Raw genomic sequence first — 21,251 nt, forward strand, 5'->3', positions numbered from 1 at the left:
CCCAGACAAATCTTTGTAAGCTTCTCCATTGCTGTGTTTTGCCACTATCAAGCTCACACAGAGTCCTTGTGAAGGATGCTAAAGCCAATTGTAATCCAGTGCTTGACGCTTATATATAAGGTATCCTGTGTCTACTCTCTCTTAAGAGAACTTGCATATGGTGAGAAATCACCCTACAGTAACTTTATGATGATTGGAAACTGCTCTGCTCTCTCATTGCATACCACACCTAACCTGTGTCCAAAACCATATTCCATGCTGTGACTGATGCACCAGATTACATGAGCACCCAGCTTCAGAAGGAAGTGATCAATGAGAATGACAGAAAATAATGCAGTTTCCTGTGGGTAAAATAATTTTTTCTCTAAAACTCAAGAGTTACAGATTTCTAATTTATAACAGTTAGAGAATAACAGAATTCAGGCTTTTTTTAAGTGCCTGGTTTTAGGCAATTGAATGACTTGCTTCTACAATAGCCATCCAATGATCTTTATTTGTCACTGTTGCCCTGTATTTGCATCCTTGTCCCACTGAGGCATGGAGATGACAGGGGAAGATCAGTGCACCGCAGCATCTGAGTTTACCTATGCTACACATTGCCCTAGACATACTAAACCACCACATAGTCTGTGAAATAGGTCTTGTGTTAGGAACTAAACAGAGGTTTGGAAGCCGGCTGCCTTTGTGATAGCAGAATAATGCTTACACGGTTGCTCTTCCAGTGTTGCAACTAAAATTACTCTCTTCTGAATGAATTGCTGAGCCAGTGAGCTAATGATCTGAACTCAATCAGTCAAGTGAAATTCCTTGCCAGTAACAGGCAAAGTCATGAAGAAATATGTTTTCACAATGTGTTATTCCCTACTGATGGACAATCCATCAATCCCTTGTTAGCCCTTTCCCTAATTCCCCCCCCCCCCCCCCGATATGCTTGGAAGAATTTGCAGGAAAAAAAAAAAAGTCTTAGCTTTTACACAACCAAAACATTGTCCCAAAACACTTTCAGTTTGAACCTTTCCTAATCACAGTTGTGGAGTATTGCATGAAGAGAAGGCGCTAAGAAGCTAGGCCAGACCATTTAGGTTTATAAAGGTCAATGCCATCACCTTGAATCCTACCCAGGAGACCACAGGGAATTGCTGTGGTTTGTGGCACAGTGGTGTTAAATGTTCCCTGCCTTTGATAAGTGGGATAGCTCAGGCTTTTAAATTCCCTCCAGGAATAGCTGCAAGTAGAGCACATTGCAGTTGTCTGATCTCAGACCTACATGGATAGGCAGAAGAGGATTCATGCCTGAAACAAAAGGTTATGCTCACATGAAAAACCACAGAGACAGAAATGCAATTTTCAGCACAAACTTTCTCAGGCATCCAGGGGGTCATAACCTAAGGCTAACCTAGATGACCTCAGACCCCTCAAGTGCTGAAAACCTGATGGTAGTTAATACTTTTATTCCGCTGAATAATTCAGGATGACTTCTGTGTTGATCACGGCCATCTCACTAAAGCCTGGTTGCTCATGAATTGGGTTGTTTGTTCACATGGAATTAGCCATAATAGGGACATTGAGAGGCACACCTTCTCAACGCTGCAGACACTGTAATCTTATCTTCTAACTAACCTCTGCAGTCGCCTCATGTTCATCTGAATGAGGAGTGAAACAGAGCTGACCTCTCCACAGAGACCTTCAAATGGATAAATCTACTGACCTTTGAGCTTTTGCAGTATAAAAAAGCAGCAAAGCCACTTCAAAGCAGGTTCCAGCTACTAGTACAAAAAAAACACTGGCTTGTCAAAGATACTTTAAGATCAGCTAAGTCTGACATTTTCAGTAAAACCATGTTGGACAATTTTTACTCATGTTTTCACTCAGTGTTATGCAGAGCTCCCTGACCAACAATCCTGATGCGGTTTTTGACCCTTGTGCAGCCACATAACTCTAACCTCCTTCCCAGAAAAGAGATCCAGTGACAACAGCTATTTAGATTGCAACTGCCAACATCCAGTAATGTGAGCAGAGGCCTCAAGAGACCCTCTGTGAGTCCACTTGTCTCCTTGCCTCCAGGGACAATGGCAACCCCCAGGACAAACACAAAAGCTGTGACATGAAGCCATCCAGGAAGATGGAAAAAATCCAGTCTTCCTATCTAGATGTTGCTGCCCTCTCCCTGAAGAGGTGTGTATGGTGTCCAGTACAAATGATGAAGCCATTCGTATGGTGAAGCAGAATATTCACAACAAAACAATCTTAGTTTCACTTATGCTGGTGTCAGATCTCATGAGGTAATGATCTAATCTATTTGATTAGGAAAACATTTGTGCTGCACACACCTCACATTCCCCAATTTTCTACAAACATCCTTAAACTAAGACTGCATAACTTTGCTGTTCCTTAGATGGTCACACTTCGCCATGGGCATGAGAAGTTCATGCCAGGAATTGTAACTTCCTTCCTCATGTAACATCATTTATGACTCATCTATAAACCAGTATGACAGCTGAGCAAAATCAGGAGAAAAGGCCTTTAAAGCCCTTGTGTCCAAAGTGAGGGAGAAAATATCTCCACAATTACCAGGTTCTTCGTATAGAAAGTGATGACCATGCATTGTCCTTCAGATGTCTCAGGCTACCAGCTTTTTAAGGGACTTATGCCTTTGCTGACTTTTATCAAGAGAGCAAGATACCAGGTACAACGAAAACAAAAGGATTACATTTCTCCCAACAAACACATCACAAAACTACTAAGATAGTTAATAAGGTAGTATTCTTATCACGCCACCATACCATGTGAAAATCTTTAATACTGCAAGGGTCTCAGGAATTCTCAGTATGAAATCATCATGGTCAAGCAGCTGTTTCTCATGACACTTTGACTAAGCCTGGTATCATCTGGGCATTTAGTCACTTCAAATAGGCAAGAGATTGAATATAAAATTTTTCCTTGCATTCTTTTCCATAATAGACTTTTTTCATGGGCTTATATAAACTAAGCAAGTGACACTGATCTGAATATGAGAGGCAAGTACTAAATTGGATGAATGGAACTCCCTTTTCTCACTGTTACAAAACAAAATCCAACTGTCCTCTGGCTGTTCTCTTTCCTTACACTTACTATCTATCTGGTAAGTCATATGTGACATCAGAGAAAGTCTTCATAAACACATGTAAACTTTATGTAACAAAATGCCTGATATCCAATGATTTAATAGGTATCTCGCCAAACCAAAGAACTAACTTTTATTTAGTTAACAGTTACCTTTACACACTTTTCCCTGTCCATGCCTTTGAGGTGATGCAAGATTGAGATGTCCATTAAAAATACACCAGACCTTCACACAGAGTGGAACTGACAACCTGATACATTAGCTCAGATAAGTGATGCTGAAAATCCCCTAGGTGGATTTAGCACTCTTGGTGTAGAATTCAAGATTACTCCCTGGGTAGGCAGTATTATCTTCCTGAAAATGGACCACACTTAATACAGTTATGAAGGAGAAAAAGAAAACAAGGAAAGCAAGGGTTAACGGCACTGAAAACAGCCTATTAAATGGGGGGGGGGAACAACAGAAAAAAAACAACAAAATACCAACAAAACCAAACAAAAACCCAAAACAGCAAAAGAACACAACAAAACAACACTTTTAAAGAGCAACACAGTTCTTAATTAAAAGAGTGGAACATAGAGAGGGGGAGAAGCTGGAGTTACAGAAGCTGGAGGTGCTAAACCTACCATATAGGTGAGTGAGGAATCCATCAAGACTTATGAGGCTGTTGACTATAGGAGAGGCCTAAATTGCCTTGAAAGTACCTTATTATATTAATAGTGGTCAAAAGAAAGCATAAGCAGTTTTCAACAACCTTTTTAAGAGATCAAACTAAAGCTTATTCATTTTCTACAGTTTTCCTACACAGTAAATATTAGTTTAGTCAGGTATTTTTGCAAATGCTTTTCATGGACCAGGAAACACCTCTTTATTCTTGTACTTGCCTGCTAAGAAGAGCATGTGCATTCCTGTACAGCTAAGGACTTGAGGGCTCAGTACCATTTTAATTTCCACACTTAAGAGTCAAATCACACTCCTGCAAATCATAGAATCATAGAATAGTTAGGGTTGGAAAGGACCTTAAGATCATTCAGTTCCAACCCCCCTGCCATGGGCAGGGACATCTCACACTAGACCATGTCATACAAGGTTCTGTCCAACCTGGCCTTGAACAACGCCAGGGATGGAGCATTCACAACTTCCCTGGGCAACCCATTCCAGTGCCTCACCACCCTCACCGGAAAGAATTTCCTCCTTATATCCAATCTAAACTTACCCTGTTTAAGTTTTAACCCATTACCCCTTGTCCTATCACTACAGTCCCTAATGAAAAGTCCCTCCCCAGCATCCCTATAGGCCCCCTTCAGATACTGGAAGGCTGCTATGAGGTCTCCACGCAGCCTTCTCTTCTCCAGGCTGAACATCCCCAACTTCCTCAGCCTGTCTTCATACGGGAGGTGCTCCAGTCCCCTGATCATCCTTGTGGCCCTTCTCTGGACTTGTTCCAACAGTTCCATGTCCTTTTTATGTTGAGGACACCAGAACTGTACGCAATACACCAAGTGAGGTCTCACGAGAGCAGAGTAGAGGGGCAGAATCACTTCCTTCGACATGCTGGTCACGCTCCTTTTGATGCAGCCCAGTATGCAGTTGGCTTTCTGGGCTGTGAGCACACACTGAAGCCAGCTCATGTTCATTTTCTCATTGACCAACACCCTCCAGTCCTTTTCCACAGGGCTGCTCTAGATCACAAATGCCTGAGCAAGTCAGTGCTTTTGGTAAACTGATGTCTCTTATTATCCACTCCCTAAATCACTTAATTCCAGAAAGCATAATGCAATTTTACAAATGTCTCTAGACAGACTTTAGTACATCTTTAAGATGTGGTAAATATAGGTGATTGAAAGAGACTATGTCAATAGTTTTTTAGCTACTAAGAAATAGCAATTTTTTGATTACATTCCAATTATGTTTAGCACAAGTTGAACAAAACAGTCTTTCAGCCAGTCTAATGTAGTCAAAAAAAGCAGCAAACTTGCAGTATAGAGGCATGGATATATATATCCATATACATATATCCACATGAAAAGCATGAAAAGAACAAAATGAAAGTTTAGAATTAATGGAAACTATAGCTGAGAAAAAATGATGAGGAAACACTGACTAGCCTAAGCTTATGACAAGCTAAAAATTCAGGGTTAATGCAATTCCTCTGTAAAGCAGTGTGCAACCTAAACTAAGATATAGGACTCATACAGAAGGAGGAAGATAAGGCAAGAAACTGGACAGTTATTCAAGTAATACTTCTGGAAGGTGTTCCTTTTGAGGAGCCAGATGAGAATGCAGAAAGTGTTGGAAACACAAAAAACTCAGTGTATTAGGAAGAGAAACAGGAGAGTGCCAAGACACCAAAGCAGAGAGCAGAAGAATGGGGTGATGAGGTGATGCTTTGGTTTTAGTCAAAAGCTACAAATAATGATGGGCTGCATCTCAGGTGGCTCCTGGGATTAACACCTTGTAGCATTGTAAGCAATGCAATAGCACTCCAAAAAGCAGATGATTGATAGAACATATAATATTCAGAAAAGATATTACAGGCATTCCCACATACCTCATAAGATGAAGCAAAGAAAGAGTTGAAGAAGGATAAATAGCTAAATAGCATGGGTAAACAACACATCTTTAGATCATGGAAATAGCAGGGAGGATATAAAAAGGTAGCAGAAGGATGTTTATCCTACCCTCTAACAGCAGTGTGCAGCCAGACTAAGGCTGCACTTTATTTGCATTCTGGCCAAGGATTCACACCTCTCCACACAGAAGAGGATGGCAGCAGCATGGGTGTAGGCAGAAGAACTTGCCATTTCTTAAAAATCAGGGTTAACTTGCATTAATTAAGGCATCAGGCTCCACTATCATCCTCCATCCTTATTACTATCCTTGGATTTTATGCTATATTTAAAGTCATGCCATTTCAGAATCCTGTATGAATAAATATGAGTGTCAAGACCTGTGTGCATCTCTTATGCACACAAGACAGTTCAGTACATCACGTACTCACAGAATCTGATTAAATTTCTCTGAGACACATAATCCTGTGAACCTCATTCTATAAACATGGGCAGCAGTTGTGCTTCATTTCCGTCCTCTATTCCTCACGATCTCCCCTCAACTATCTCCTCCTTCTTAGTCACTAACCAAGAACTGAGCAGAAACTAAGCAACCACGTAAGTATGTGGCTAGGGTCTTTACATTATGTAGGGAAGACAGGTACCATAAACACTGTTCATAGAAGAGAGGCTGCAGTAACCTGGCTCAGAGCCCACAGAGGAGAGGCACTCGAGTGGGTCTCGTGTCTTTGGTGGTGGATGAGAAAATCTAGAATCAGAACATTCTGCCCTGATTGACAGATAACTGAGTAAACAGGAAAAAAATCAGCAGGCTAAGCTTGTTTTTTTATCCGCTCAAACCTGATACATGACAGGGATTTAGGCCAAGTTTGGCTAGGCATTCAGGCGCAAGTTTAAACTTGAAGACAGGCATTGTCCTCTTATAACAAGTGACACTATCAGTCTTGAAGTAAGGTATATGCTTCAGTATGACAAAGAATAGAGAAAGTAACCTCAATCTATCTCTGCATGGAGCTTGAATTCACCACGTGAACGAGAGTATCCCCTTGCAGCTATTTGTAGAACAAGAACTTTTTGAGCCTTTTTGGGGAAGATGATGATAATTGGGATTATAACAGCTCAGAACCAGATCTTGAAATTTCTCAGCTAGGCTCATCATTCTAATTGTTATTGAGTAATAATGAATATGGTGCATTTGCACCCAAGAGGGACAGATGATCTGCTGTCCCACAATATGCAACTTCTCCAGCACATGGTTACAGGGTAAGGAAAATCAAAAGACATTCTTTTTATTAGTTGACAGTAATGACCTTTTATTTTTGATTATTTGTGCATTAACAACATGGAATGGAGATCTGCTATGTAAGGAAGTTATTCTTTGCTAATTTACAGCTTTTAAAACACACTGCACACTATCTATTATGTATCATGCATTACAATTACAACAACAGTTTAATTAATCACCAGCACCCTGTTTTGTATCAGTCTGCTGCTGAATTCTGGGTAATGGTGTTGTTTACCATTTAGCAAGTAGCAACATTTCACTCTGTTTCACTACATTAAACTGCTCAAATAAAGCAAACGGATATTGGAAAGAGTTGGCCATCTGCCTTTATTTTCTTTTACTTTTGTTAAGGAAAGGGAAAAAAAATAAACCTCACCACAGCCTCTGAAAGGAGAAAGAGCACAGCCATGAAACTGATAGTGACAAAAAACACCCTTTTTTATCGGGTCAAAATCTCATCTAAATGCAGTTCTGATGAATGGTAAAAAGCTTGCTTTGTGGATTTGGAGTGGGTCTCAAGACCAGCAATGAAGTCTAATGATTATTTAATGGTGCCGCACTTGAAGCAGGATTATGTGAGACTCTCTCCCCCGTTAAGAGCTTGATGAATAGGTTTTGTGACAGCCATTTAGGAATAAACAAGAATTCATCAGTCTGCATAAGAAGAAGCCAGTTTATAGATTAAGTTTCTTGAGGTAATTCATGAGGTCAGTCCCATTTAGATGTAGACTATTAGGGCTCAGCTTTTGAGAGCGGCCATACAAGGGAGTTACTCCAAATGGACCCTGCTAATACAAAGCCCCCTTTCAGAGGGAAGCCTGAAATTTTTATGACTCTGCTGCTAGGAAGCACATCAACTTGTCACTGTGAAGATCTGCTGGGGCAAGACCTCATCACTCTATTAAAGAGCTCTGTGACCCTATTGATTTGAAGTATTTAAAGCAGGGGTGAAGTTCAAAGCAATTTCTTTTCTATACTATTACTCAGCCTCTCTGTGTCTTGGCTCTAAAACATCTGCTGTCAGTTCCTCTCTGGTGTCTGACTCTGGAATCTGTCACTGAAGAACAGAGTAGTTTTATTTAGAATAAATTGGATTCCTTTTCAGTTTTCAGCGTTTCGTATTGTGATCAATGGTTTACACTCCTTCATGTGCCAGGAGACTTAACTGCCACTGTACCCTTTCATGTCTCTTCATGACTCAGCCTGAGCTTGCTCCTGAGGCTCTGTAATCTAATCTTTCCATTCTAACAGGTAAGCAGCCACCAGTTTTTCTAATTGGACAATCAATAAAAATAATAAACTTTTACTTTCAGAAGAGAAAAAAAAAAGAGAGAAGAGAAAAATAAAACCCCTGGAAACACAAACCTAACAGGGTCTTTTATGCTTATTGCTCGGGGGGGGGGGGGGGAAGACACTGAGTAAACAACTCCATTATTTTTAAGTGTCAGCAAGTAAACCTCATAGCTATTTCTCGGAGGTGCTTCTTCAGAACAATACAGGCTCCTCTACTTCCCTGCAGAAGTTGCAGGCACCAAGGCACCTACTCAACACTTAATAATAATACATTGGATCCTGCGTATTTATCACAGAAGTGGTGTTTGAAACGAGAGTAGTTATTAAAAGTTGTATGGAGAGTAAGATTAATATTCAGTTAGATGATGTCAGACAAAACAATTGAGATAAAAGAAGGAGCAACGGAATGGAAATGGTATTGAAATGGTTACAAAAATATTTAGATAATGATGCATAGCAACAGAAAGAAATTAGGTAGGGTTTTCAAGTGGAAGATAATTATGTACAAGATAACATAGAGCAAACCTATCTGTTATCGTCATCAAGGGAACTAGCTTCTGATGTCATGAAAAATGCACCTTCTCTCAGGGGCTGCTTTGTCAAATACCTATCATGTTACTACCTTACCTGTACTATTTAGGCACATTTTATCACATACTCTAACAAATTGCCTAACACAACCAAGATAAAAGGGATATATTTTAGCAGACAGAAATGTCCATTGTTTTCAGCTGATTTGTGCTGATTTACATTGCCTATGAACCTGCCCTGTAATATATGTTGTCATCATTTTATTAATGCAGTCATTTCACACAAAGCTAGTTTTAAAATTGAATGTGTTTCTGGAAGAAGGAGGGGGAATGAATTACGTTTATTGCAAGATGGCAACTGCACACTTTATTCAGCAGTATCTTTAATAATCTAGAAGTCTAAAGACTGATGTACCTATTGCTTGCCAATCAAAATGCATGTCCTTTTTCATCTTTGTATTTTCTTTAGTCAGCAAGGAAATCACGTTACCGCTGACTGAGGTCAACAGTAAATACACCAGCAGAATCCCTGCCTGAGAATATTCAATAGAGAAGGCACCAAAGATGAGGAAGGAAGATAATAGTTTATATTCTGTTCCTCTGAGGGAATGCGTGATAAACAAAATTCTAAGCCGTTTCTTCTATCCTTCCTTTTTAAAAAAAAGGACCTGGTAGAAGTCACTGGCAATAGAACACCATTACAAGCTGATATCATCTTGAGTTCATGCTGCTGAATATGTTGGCATTTACAGCACATTCTCCCAGGGCACATTTCAAAATGAAACTGAAACTTCATGGATCAACTGTACTGCATTTGAGAAAAAAAAAATATATATATATAAAGGCTCTTTTTCCCTCAGCCTAAAGAAATTGAGAGTTTCAAAATACTGTTTCCTGCCATATAAATCTACATGTTGAAGGTCAGTCCAAAGGCAGCAAATCAAAGCATTTTTTTCTCATCTTTTATTTTAGATTATGAATGATGCAAGAATTTATAGAGCGTGCAAATTTATTACCGTGTTAATAGGCCCCCCTGTTTATATCCGGCAACATATGTTATATCCAGAATCACTAGGAAGCAGCAGCATTTTTAGGGATGGAGGTGGAGGCAATTAAAGAATTAGACCTAATTACCGTGAAAAATCTCTGGAAGAAACGCAGAAATGTTGCAGAAGAAATACAAAGACAATGCAGGGAAATATTCCTTAACATGACCCCTGTAGTAAATTGTATTTTTAATCCATGTATTCATAACCAAAAGACAAACACAATCTCAACTTAACAGCTCTTCTCATGTAATTAAATGAAAAGAAAAAGAAAGAAGATATGTGCTTATGTAGAAATATTCTCTCTTAGAGTCTTCATGGGCATCTTATATTTAACAGCGTGTACTGAACCAAATACTCACTAGACAGCAACCCGCATCTTGTTTAACATAGTGAAGAATTGAAGTAGAAATGGTTGCAATAGAGGTGACTGTGCTTCACCCAGGGAGTTATTCAAAGGCCCTCCCAAGGATCCCAGGCTGCATGACAGCAGTTTAACAAAATGTGTAGAAAATGTCTTATTTAAAGTGTTTCTTGCAGGCATGTAAAAGTGGATATGCAAAATGTTTACCTTTTAGTAAACAAGCAAGCAAGTCAAAACCTGAAAATCTTACAAGTACAAACCAAGGTGTTTGGGGAAAAACTAGATACGTGTCCCAGTCCTTTATGCTTCTATTCTGCATGTGCAAGGCTCACAGCTGACCTTGCCTCCATAGTTTACTCTCCTGAAAAGAGTCAGAGTATAAAAATAAGGTAGCCAAAGGAATGGCTGTGTAAGGTGTCACAGGGAAATTTTATAATCAAAATCTTAAGAATTTCAATTTCTTGGGGAAAAAAGACCAACATCTTTTTCATGAAGAAAAGGTATGATCAGTTCTATAATTTTCTGTTCCTATTACAAGATGAAATGAAACGCAGGAAATGCAGGTTCAGAATGCAGGCCCAAGCACAGCTATCAAGCTTTTAACATTGGCCGCTATGATCAGAAAGCAGGCCACCAGAAGATGCTTGCTATAACAGGAAAAATATCTGGGGCAACAGGCCTAAGCTTTGCTAATAGTATTCAGTAATTCAGTAACTCTTTAAATACAGAAATGACTGCCTGAATTTAGCTTTGGTAAAGTTATCTATGACAGTGGGTGTCTATCAGGAAAGAATTTGTCTATGGGTGGTTGGATCCCCGGGTCTCCACAGGCAGATGCTGAATCAACCTCAGTGGGCAGGTAGGTAACAAGTATGCCACCCTTGTCTGTAGCAAGGACTGCTCATATCAGAATGAGTTCATGGGCCTTAAGTTGTTTTATATTCTAAATATTGATCTCCTTTATCTGTGTGTTGCCATATCCATCTTTGTCTTTAATCATTCCTCCTCTACAGGTGGGTTATCATTTTTCCAATGGCTGTGTATTATGAGCTTTGCCACCAACAGAGATAATATCTCCCATTCTGGGTTGTTTAGTGTGAATCTTTCCCATCCTTAAGTATTATTAATCATGTTGTCATCACTTAAATAAATAATCAGCAATAATTATTTCTATTTTCACAAAACCACTAAAATAATAAAAAGCAAAGCTGATATTAATTATTAATAGATAGGAATAGGACATGTTTTTCTAAGACTGAATTTCTATTTTTCATCTGTATTACAGTGTCATCTAGAGGTGCTAGGTAAGATGAGGATATCTCCAGTTTAGGTGCTGCAGAAAACTCCAGTTTAAATGACCCCGTGAGACAGAGAAGATGTGGGCATGAAGGGAATGGGCAGAACCAGGGCTAGAAACCAGAATTTCTGCCTCTGTTCAGCTCTCCACAGTCATGCAGAAGTGTGACTTGGCAAATGGAGGGACTTATCCTACCCCTGTCTTTCTTTCTATTTGCCTGTGTCAGCCTAGCTGGGGGACAGAGGACACAAACCCAGTCCCAGCCCAGTCTGCGCAGTGAGCAGCCACATCACTGACAGCCCTTTGGCACTCCTACCTCCTCCCATGTTTCCAGTGTGGCCTTGTCTTGACCCTATAATGAAGATGTGTCTTTTCCCTCCCCTGTTACTCTGAGTCATGCTTTAAGCCAAGTGGGTAACTCAGAACGCTCAGTCATTCACCCCAGGAACTGAGCTATATGATGCAGGAGCCATACCTTCCATTAGCACGGGTCAAGTCATTTTCCATATGGTTTCCTACAGACGTGAAGTTTTTGTAATTGCAATTCAGAAAGACTATTCCCAAATAAAACAGAATGGTGGCACAATCCATCCCCATCTTTGGAGAGACACATGGAATCATAGAATAATTAGGGTTGGAAAGGACCTTAAGATCATTCAGTTCCAACCCCTCTGCCATGGGCAGGGACATCTCACACTAGACCATGTCATACAAGGCCTTGTCCAACCTGGTCTTGAACACTGCCAGGGATGGAGCATTCACAACCTCCCTGGGCAACCCATTCCAGTGCCTCACCACCCTAACAGGAAAGAATTTCCTTCTTATATCCAACCTAAACTTCCCCTGTTTAAGTTTTAACCCGTTACCCCTTGTCCTGTCACTACAGCCCCTAATGAAGAGTCCCTCTCCAGCATCCCTATAGGCCCCCTTCAGATACTGGAAGGCTGCTATGAGGTCTCCACGCAGCCTTCTCTTCTCCAGCCCCAACTTCCTCAGCCTGTCTTCATACACATTATCTTCCTGAAAAAAAGGGCTGGAAATCCACTGGCATGGCAGTATAGATTAAAATGTCATCACATTTGCTGCACAGCCTTTCCAGATGAAGTCTGAAGGCATTTCTGTGGGCAACAGACAGGGGAGGCAGAGCCAGTCTGAGGAGGAGAACAGCAGAGAGACATCCTTGAGGTAATTTGGAATAGCATTTGCAGACAAGGCAAATGAATGTCCCACAGCTGGACAAGCTGTTAAAAGTCCTAACAATACACCTCATGTTTTCTCTCTCTACGGTATTTTCGTAAGATGGGAAAATTGAAAGGCAATAGAGTCCTCTGTTCTGTACAGTCATAGTAATACATTGAACAGTGATGATATTATCTGATAAATGCTATTCTCAAGAAATGAAATTCCATACTATGGGTCATTCAGCAAAACCTCCACAAATACAATCCTAATATAACCTTAAAATTATACACTGATTGTCATGATAGCTATGTGCCTTACCTTTCCTGAAGTATTTGACTTAGTACTATTTGTTTGCACCAAGCATTATCACTACGTATGGCTCCACTTCACATACCTAGTAGATAATAAACACAGGTTAAATGACAGATAATAATCACAGATTTGTGTGGACAAACTTGTTATTTTAGGAAAACTAGAAAGTGACTAAAGTACGTTTTATTTGATGGAATTGTGTTTGTTGTCCAAGATGAGGGAAACTGCCTCCTGAGCAGTTATAGACATAACCAGGCACTTTTCTAGCCTGAGAAATCTGTGTTTTATACTCAGTTATATGGCTCGATATTTTCATTTTGTGTGACGATAAGTATCTTAGTTTTCAGTAATAACACTGTGATATTAATTTGTTGGGTTGAGCCCCATATCTATCTATTTTTACCAGTATTTACAAATTCATTCTGTTCTTCCATCAGCTCTTCCTCCTCCCCAGCTCCATCCCTTCTCTTGATTGTTGTGCCTAAAGCCACACCAGCGCTTCTCTCCAGCTGTCGCCACTGTTCCTCCACAAGATATTGTATCAATTTATCCTTAAGGAAAATCTGACAAGCAAGACAGCATGACTTTCCTTCTCCTTTCTCCCACTTCTTTTCCTTTCACAATGTATGCAGGCTTCTCTTACCTGCAGTTTTCCTCTAAGCCTTCCACTTGCTGGAATAACAACATCTCCTCCTCTTCACTCCATTGCAGCTACTGCCTGCTCCATCCTTCATTTCCTTGTGAAAACTTGAATTTTCACTCTGCTGCTTCTTTTGGTCTCTTCCATCTTGCATGCTTATGGGATAATAATATTTTTCTCTCTTTTACTAAAAAAACACATAACATTTGCCTCGTTGACCACCACTTCATTTATCTATCTCTAAACTTATTTGATGCACCATGTGCTGCTGCTGCCCAGGGAGCCTCTACTCCATTTCCAAAGTCATCTCTCTTCACCAATTTATACCTTTTGCTCTTGGTGAGCTGTTCCCAGTGAAAATCTTGAATAACCTTTTCCAAACAACTTTCATCCTCTTTGTCAGCCACCATTGTGAAGAAAGCCTTTCCAGAACAATAGAATAATGTGACCTCACTCAGAAATGAGAAGAAACGATGTGTCTTTTATTAGTGCACTGGGGCCTGAGCTGGTGAGACCTGCCAGCAAAGGTAGCGAAGACTTGCCCACGGCTGGTCTCTTTTCTTCCTTTGACATCCTCAGTTCTTTAGAAGCTCTGTGGCACTTTCTTTCCAGGTTTCAGAGCAGCAGAGGCAGGTGATAAGTCACACTCAGACCACCTTTCCTTCTGTTTCCCTCTAAACTCACTTTTGTTTCTCTTCCTATTCAGAGATCCTAACACCTGTGAAAATTATAGTCCTGAGCTGTTTCTATGATGCATCCTTGTAAGGAATCACAATCAAGGAGATAAAACATAAGTTTTTGTTCCCCTGTCCCAAGTCTTTGTAACAGTCTTCTTTCTCTATCCTTCCAGTCATTCACTTGTGTAATCCAGTTATTATGTTTGGCTCAGCTTTCCTCTGGACACCAACATCTGGGCTACATTTATGTTCTACTGAGTCTTCCTGCAGAACATCCTTCAGACAGAGCTGTAGCAATCCAAATTCCTAAAGCTCTTGCCTATATCATAATAAAGCTTTTGTTAATTTCACTGATTTTGAGAAATGCAATATTATATCAAGCCAAAATACTGCCGCAAGATTATCCTCTTATCCCGCTTCCCTGAAAACATCACCTCTCTCTCCCTGCATCTTCACTTCTGATCAGCAGGTAGTGCCAGCCTGCACTGTACAATTACTAGACTATGAAACAGGATCCTCCAAACCTTTTATAATGCCAGAGTTGGGTTTTTTGGGGATAGGGTGAAGGCTAACGGATATCTCTCTAGAAAGCACTAGGTACATCATTGTTCTCTTCCTAAATCTTGTCTTGTAATCTTCTACCAAACAATCCTCGCCATAGGAATGTGCTTCATTACCACTTTAAGGACTTAAATATAAAATGTGGATCTTTATTTTTATTCCTTAAGCCCAGAAGATTCAGATTTCTCCACATTTGATTTTGCTCCATCATGCAACTCCCCAGATGCCTGGGGAAATTGCCTGCACTGGGTGTACACAGACTGTGTATTACCACGATAGAGCTGAGCAGAACAGTGTGCCTCATGCCAGAGTCCAGCAGAATGCTTCGACCTGTTGGACCTGCAAAGCCTGAAGTGTTGTGACTATCACAAAGACAATTCAAAAGAGGAGCTGGTGGCAGCTTACTTTCTTTGAACCAAAAACCACAGACAATGACATTTGAATACAGAAGACCCAGGGTCAAAGCTGCACTTCACCTAAGATAATAAGAGTAAACTATCTTTTTTTTGTTCTGTAAAACATCAAACTTTTTCCACTTAGGACCTAACAAATATTTAGGAGTGTCATGAAGGTAAAACAGTTTTAACAGAAAAAGCTGAGGAAGTGCCACTGTGGGATACCATATGGCTTAGCAATTTGAGAGGTGTCTGATGCTCTAAGCTTGGAAAAAGAGTATGAATATAGATGCCTAACAGTTCAGGTGAGGCTGGATGTAGCTAATGATTTCCAAACTAAGTTTTTCAGCACATCAGCAAATATAAAGTTTTATTTTAAAAATATATTAAAAAAAAACAAAACAACAAAAAGAGATAGAATTATAGATTAGAACAGAAAGGTGAATGGGAGTATGGAGAGATGTAAAACACTACTGCTGTAAGGTTGATAATAATATGAAGGACTGAGGTAAGAAAACCTTCCTAACAAGTAAGGCACTAATTGCAGTTACTGTTAGTGTTACTGGTCTTTGCTCCTCTGAGCTTCTCATTCCCAAAGCACCTTTTCCTTTCAGACTCGCTGCTTGCAGCCAGAAAAGTTTTCTGGTGGACGCACAGCTGGTTGTGTAATTTCATTATCAGAATATATACAATTCATTGTGACTCATTTCTGTTTGCGTACTGTCTACAAAAAACAGTAACACTCTGGAAGGTTCTTGGTAGCTGTCAAGGCTTGTGGGGTAATAATTTCAAATTAATGCTTGGCTTGGAGCTGATTTCTGTATACTCAAGAACAAGATTTCCATTCTTTGTATCAGATCGTTCTAGTTGAACAGAGAGTTTCTGTTTCCTGACTGGATGAGCTTAATTTTGAGTAGGCTTTTAGGACAAACTCTTGCCATATATGAGTTGGAAGTTCATGTGTATGTTATAGTCTTCACTCAAACTGCATGTCTTTTTTAGGCAAAAGCTTCTCCCAGTAAAATCATAGAATCATAGAATCATAGAATAATTAGGGTTGGAAAGGACCTTAAGACCATCTAGTTCCAACCCCCCTGCCATGGGCAGGGACACCTTACACTAAATCATATCCCCCAAGGCCTCGTCCAACCCGGTCTTGAACACTGCCAGGGATGGAGCATTCACAGCCTCCCTGGGCAACCCATTCCAGTGCCTCACCACCCTCACAGGAAAGAATTTCCTCCTTATATCCAATCTAAACTTCCCCTGTTTAAGTTTGAACCCATTACCCCTTGTCCTGTCACTACAGCCCCTAATGAAGAGTCCCTCTCCAGCATCCCTATAGGCCCCCTTCAGATACTGGAAGGCTGCTATGAGGTCTCCACGCAGCCTTCTCTTCTCCAGGCTGAACAGCCCCAACTTCCTCAGCCTGTCTTCATACGGGAGGTGCTCCAGGCCCCTGATCATCCTTGTGGCCCTTCTCTGGACTTGTTCCAATAGTTCCATGTCCTTTTTATGTTGAGGACACCAGAACTGCACACAAAAATTGTAATCAAGAATATCTGCAGAAAAAACAAATACAAAAAGATTGCAGTGGAACTATTTTTTTAAAGTTTAAAAAAAAATTACTGTATTTTTTACTCTCCCCTCTTGAAAGATGGTTTAATCAGGTTTCTGATATCCCCAGTTGTGTTATACTGCTACAGATACAGCAGAACCATCAAAAGAAGTGGCAGAGATGCACAAAGCAGCAGCACAGGTGACAGTAACAGAGAGGCTTTAATGTTTAAGATGCACCTTAATTTTAAAATGGCTTTTACATAGTGAGAAACTGTTCTTACACTAAACATCTGCAATGTTTATCCAACATCCATTTCTGTAAGTGACCTAATAATACCAGAGGGTTAAATATTGAAATTGCATTTATCTGTGTACCTTACCTAATGTTAATACTATACTCAACCAGTGATAAAATGTAATTTTAAGCTTACTTTCCTATGATTCTTTTAACTTTCTGTAGAGTGGTTCTTTTCTGAGCATCTTTGTTTCTACTATAGCTCTTTCATCTGAATTGGGTGTGTGCTTTTGAAGCAAGTTGCCCCCATTTACCACAATTGCTTTACATTGCAGCATTATCTTGTATGATGTGAACTGGCTTATTTATACATCAAACTGAGCTTTAAGATGAGCTGCAGGAGAACATTTAATGCCACTAACAGTCAGTCGGTCCACACAACCAGACTAGAGCTGTTCTAGGACAAAACACCTGAAATCACAGGGTGTCTTGTCCTAGGACACAGGGTAATCATCACGACTTTTCCTCTGCAAGCCCTCTCCTTTGGGCCACGCTTGTTGGCAAGTGGGGAGAGCCCAAGAGAGTCAGATGCCTCATAGGTGCAAGGCCCTAAATCACTGCAGAAACACCTGAGTAAAGAAATCAGATGAAATGTGCAGGTGATGTTGCACTCAGACTTATTTGCCCCACAAACACTATGTACAGTTTAAATTAATAGATATCTGATAGCACTGAATATCATTGGTGAGGTCCCATGATATGCCTGAGGAGGACCACTAGCGCTGAATAGCAGTGGGAGGACACAGACGTGCCCAAACCACCCACTGCGGAGGATGTGCCGCTTAACTCCACTTAGGCAAGCTGTAGAAAATAGTCTCAGCCATTTCCAGGGTTTGGTCAGACCCTCCAAAATATTTTACAGGTATGTGTTGATGTTTCTCACTAGTTGTTTTGTATGCTCAGCTCTCTGTCCTGGGAAGACTGAGTTTATTAGACATCCATGATAATTGACACATTGTTGCAGTAGGGGTGAATAGATGCATTAGACAGATGATCTTAATTGGCTTTCATCCAAAAGAATTAAAATAAAAAGACAGCTGAATTTCATTCACATTTTCAATTAGTAAAACTTCCTTTCATTATTATAATGCCTGCTGAAACAGCAGCCACATCAGGGTGACAAATCCCGTTATCATGCTTTCTGCAATTGTCTTCCAAAAAGGCGTCTATTGAAAGCATTGTCTGAGCGTATGTATAATGCTGACAATCAAGCTCCACTCAGAAAGCTGGGGGAGGGTGTCTGACTGTGATCTATATAGAAATGCATTTCTTTCCCGTGCTGCTGGTTCTTCAGTGCTGCGTGCTTGTGTTGGAGCAATGTCCTCCGACAGGCTATGCGTACTAACAAGATCAATCACTGAGCATTAGTGGAATTCTCATGCTTTCCACCTACTTTTCTTCCCTTTCTTTATTGAGCGTGATCCTCTGCAGGTGTTATTTGTTTGTCAGACTGTTACATAGCAAATGTGGAAATAATTTTTTTTTAGGGAGTAGATAACAGCTGAACTCATATTGCAGACAATGGATGCACACTGAAGTACTAATCAGAAAGAATGTGAAAATAATTCTTTAGGCATTAGAGGAAGAAATAAATGGCTTCTTGGGGGTAGAAAGGAACAAAGGAGCATTAGAGTGGGGTTTTTTAAGTCTTTTCTGAGTGGCTAACCAACCTAATGCACTTGCAATGGCATCCCAGACTCTTAGTTTAGCAAACTCACCTAACTTAACCAGACAAAAAGAGATTTATTTGTTCCATATGTGACATTGAAGAGAAACATGTGGATAACCAAGAAAATCAGTTCATCTGGGACTTGTGTTATCCAGTTTCCTTTCATTGACTTATATGGCAAGAGCCAAATGTATTGCCTGAGGGTTGTTTTCCTTCTATTTATTTAACTATTTACTTATTGAATTGTTCCAGCTTACATAATTTCCTACATCATCTAACATCTGACAGTCATGTTCTCTTATATCACCCCACCTGAAACTACACATTTGGATCACAACCGTCACATGAGGGGATGATGTTCAGTTTTCCACATGCAGAAGCTGGGATCCATTAATTTCAAGCATCCTAACAAGAATTAGTCTGCCAATGCCAGAAACAGTTAACAGACTGAAAACTTGGCACTCTGATGCCACAGGATTTCTGCAAGTGACAGCCCTTGCACAGATGAGGGGCATTAACACCTCTGCTAACTCTATATTTACATGATGATCTCTAACCCCCAATCTTTTGAAACTATCTGGTCCGTAGATTTCTCAGGATTTTGGATACCACTACCTCTGCAATTTTGTCTGCATAAAGTCAGACAGTGAGAATTTTGTGGGTCGTACCTGTGGTTTCATGGTACCATACCTCTACCAGTTTCAGTAACAGCATGAGTATAATGGATCTCAGTAATGCTTTATGGACAGACAAAGTTATGCATCAGTTGAAAAGATCAGTCCTAAATTATATTTTTCTGTACTAGAAACATATGCCCTGCCCATGCTTCAAAAGCCAGTAGGGACAGGTGAGCTGATCATTATTCTCCTGGGAGCTGGCTTGTCTCCTCAGTAGAAGTACTACTATAGAGAGCTCAGGCAGAGACACATCACTGGAGAAAGGAAAGCTGCCAGGCAGCAGAGAAAGACAGCAACTCAAGAGACCTTTTTTTTTCTGCCTCCTCCGCAGTCTTGCAGTTCCCAGTGTCAACATCCATGTTCCCCTAGTTATTGTATTACATACATTTTCACAGCAGCAATTCCCAAAGCATCTGTGAGACTTTTCAGTGCATTTCCCTTTCTCCTTTGCAACACCTTCTTTGAAGAGAAAAGCTCCAAGCAAAACAGGAGGACTCCTATTTAACATCCGTGGTGAAAAGCCAGAAGACAAAAATAAGATTGGTAGGACAAGAGGCATCTTGCAGGGGTGGCCAGAACCAGACTTTGTTCACCCACAGAAAAGCAGCTCTGTTTCTGCCAGTCCCTCTCAGACATGGTGTCCCGTCACCCCCCTTACTGACTCCTGCGTCCATCAGGGATGAGGCACCTTGCAGCAGGCTCCTGCCATAATGAATTAAGCTGAGGAGCATTTCCCTGGGAAGACTTCTTCCAGTGACATTTCTGATCAGCAAGTTTGCTGTCACCTAATTTATACCACTATAACGGAACATGTCATTCATTTGTTGTCATTCATGAGCTGTTCATTTGGAAGATGCTAAGTAAATGCAGTTATTGCCTGGAGAAATGAACTCCACATTGTTTTCAAATTAATGCAGTTGGTACTTTTTATTTCCTCAGATTTTTTGTTCTTTGTCTCAACGTGTCTATGAAAAACCAACACAACTGGGCCCTACCAGTCTGGGAGAGTTCCTCACTCCCAGCCCTACCAGTTTTGTTTTCCACTTTTTCATCTAGCTTTCTGTCTCTGAAGGATTAATTAAACATTAATTTAGTATCTGTCAGCATTTCTGTTAAGTAAAACCGAGACAGTTTTGCTGTTGGTCAAGTTTCTGGTAAGGAAGAAAATGTGTTTATTTTTTAATGACGCACTGGAGCTCCTGAAGTTGCTGTAAAGCATTCTTTATAAGGTGTGAAATGTAAAAAGAAAAGAATAAACCAAAGCCTAAAACTAAACCCACTAAGGAATAATGATGAAAAGGGAAGAATGCAAACCATTTCTCATCTTTCCTACTAGAGATGCATTTTATAGCCGATGCATTTAATGAGTCAACATTGACTTATATTGCCTGAAAGCTCACTGAATTATTGAGTATCTGTGGTATGGATTATACAGAAAAAATAGTTTGAAATGGCCTTTTCCTCAGTGAAAATTTAATTTTCTTTATATTCAGCTACAGTTATTTTCTGAGGTTGTTATTAGACGAGTTCATCTTTCCTGTATATTTTAAAGAGCTAATGTGGTTTAGTAAAAAATAGACTTTTTACAGATGCTTTAGAATCTCTGGGGTTTCAAAAACACCTGAGGAAAGCTTAACTGAAAGAAGGACAAAAGAATAAATCAACAACAACAGCATTTCTCTAAGACATATGTCTACTAATTTGCCCTGAACAAAGCGTCTGCCATACACTGGTGGTTTTTTTTCAGACGGATAAATATTGACTTGGTTTGATTTTTTTTTTTTGTTCCCTAAAT

This window comes from Pezoporus wallicus, unplaced genomic scaffold, assembly GCF_028554395.1.
Source record: "Pezoporus wallicus isolate ANWC-B61680 ecotype Strahan unplaced genomic scaffold, APGP_CSIRO_Pwel_v1 contig_2456, whole genome shotgun sequence".
NCBI lineage: Eukaryota > Metazoa > Chordata > Aves > Psittaciformes > Psittacidae > Pezoporus > Pezoporus wallicus.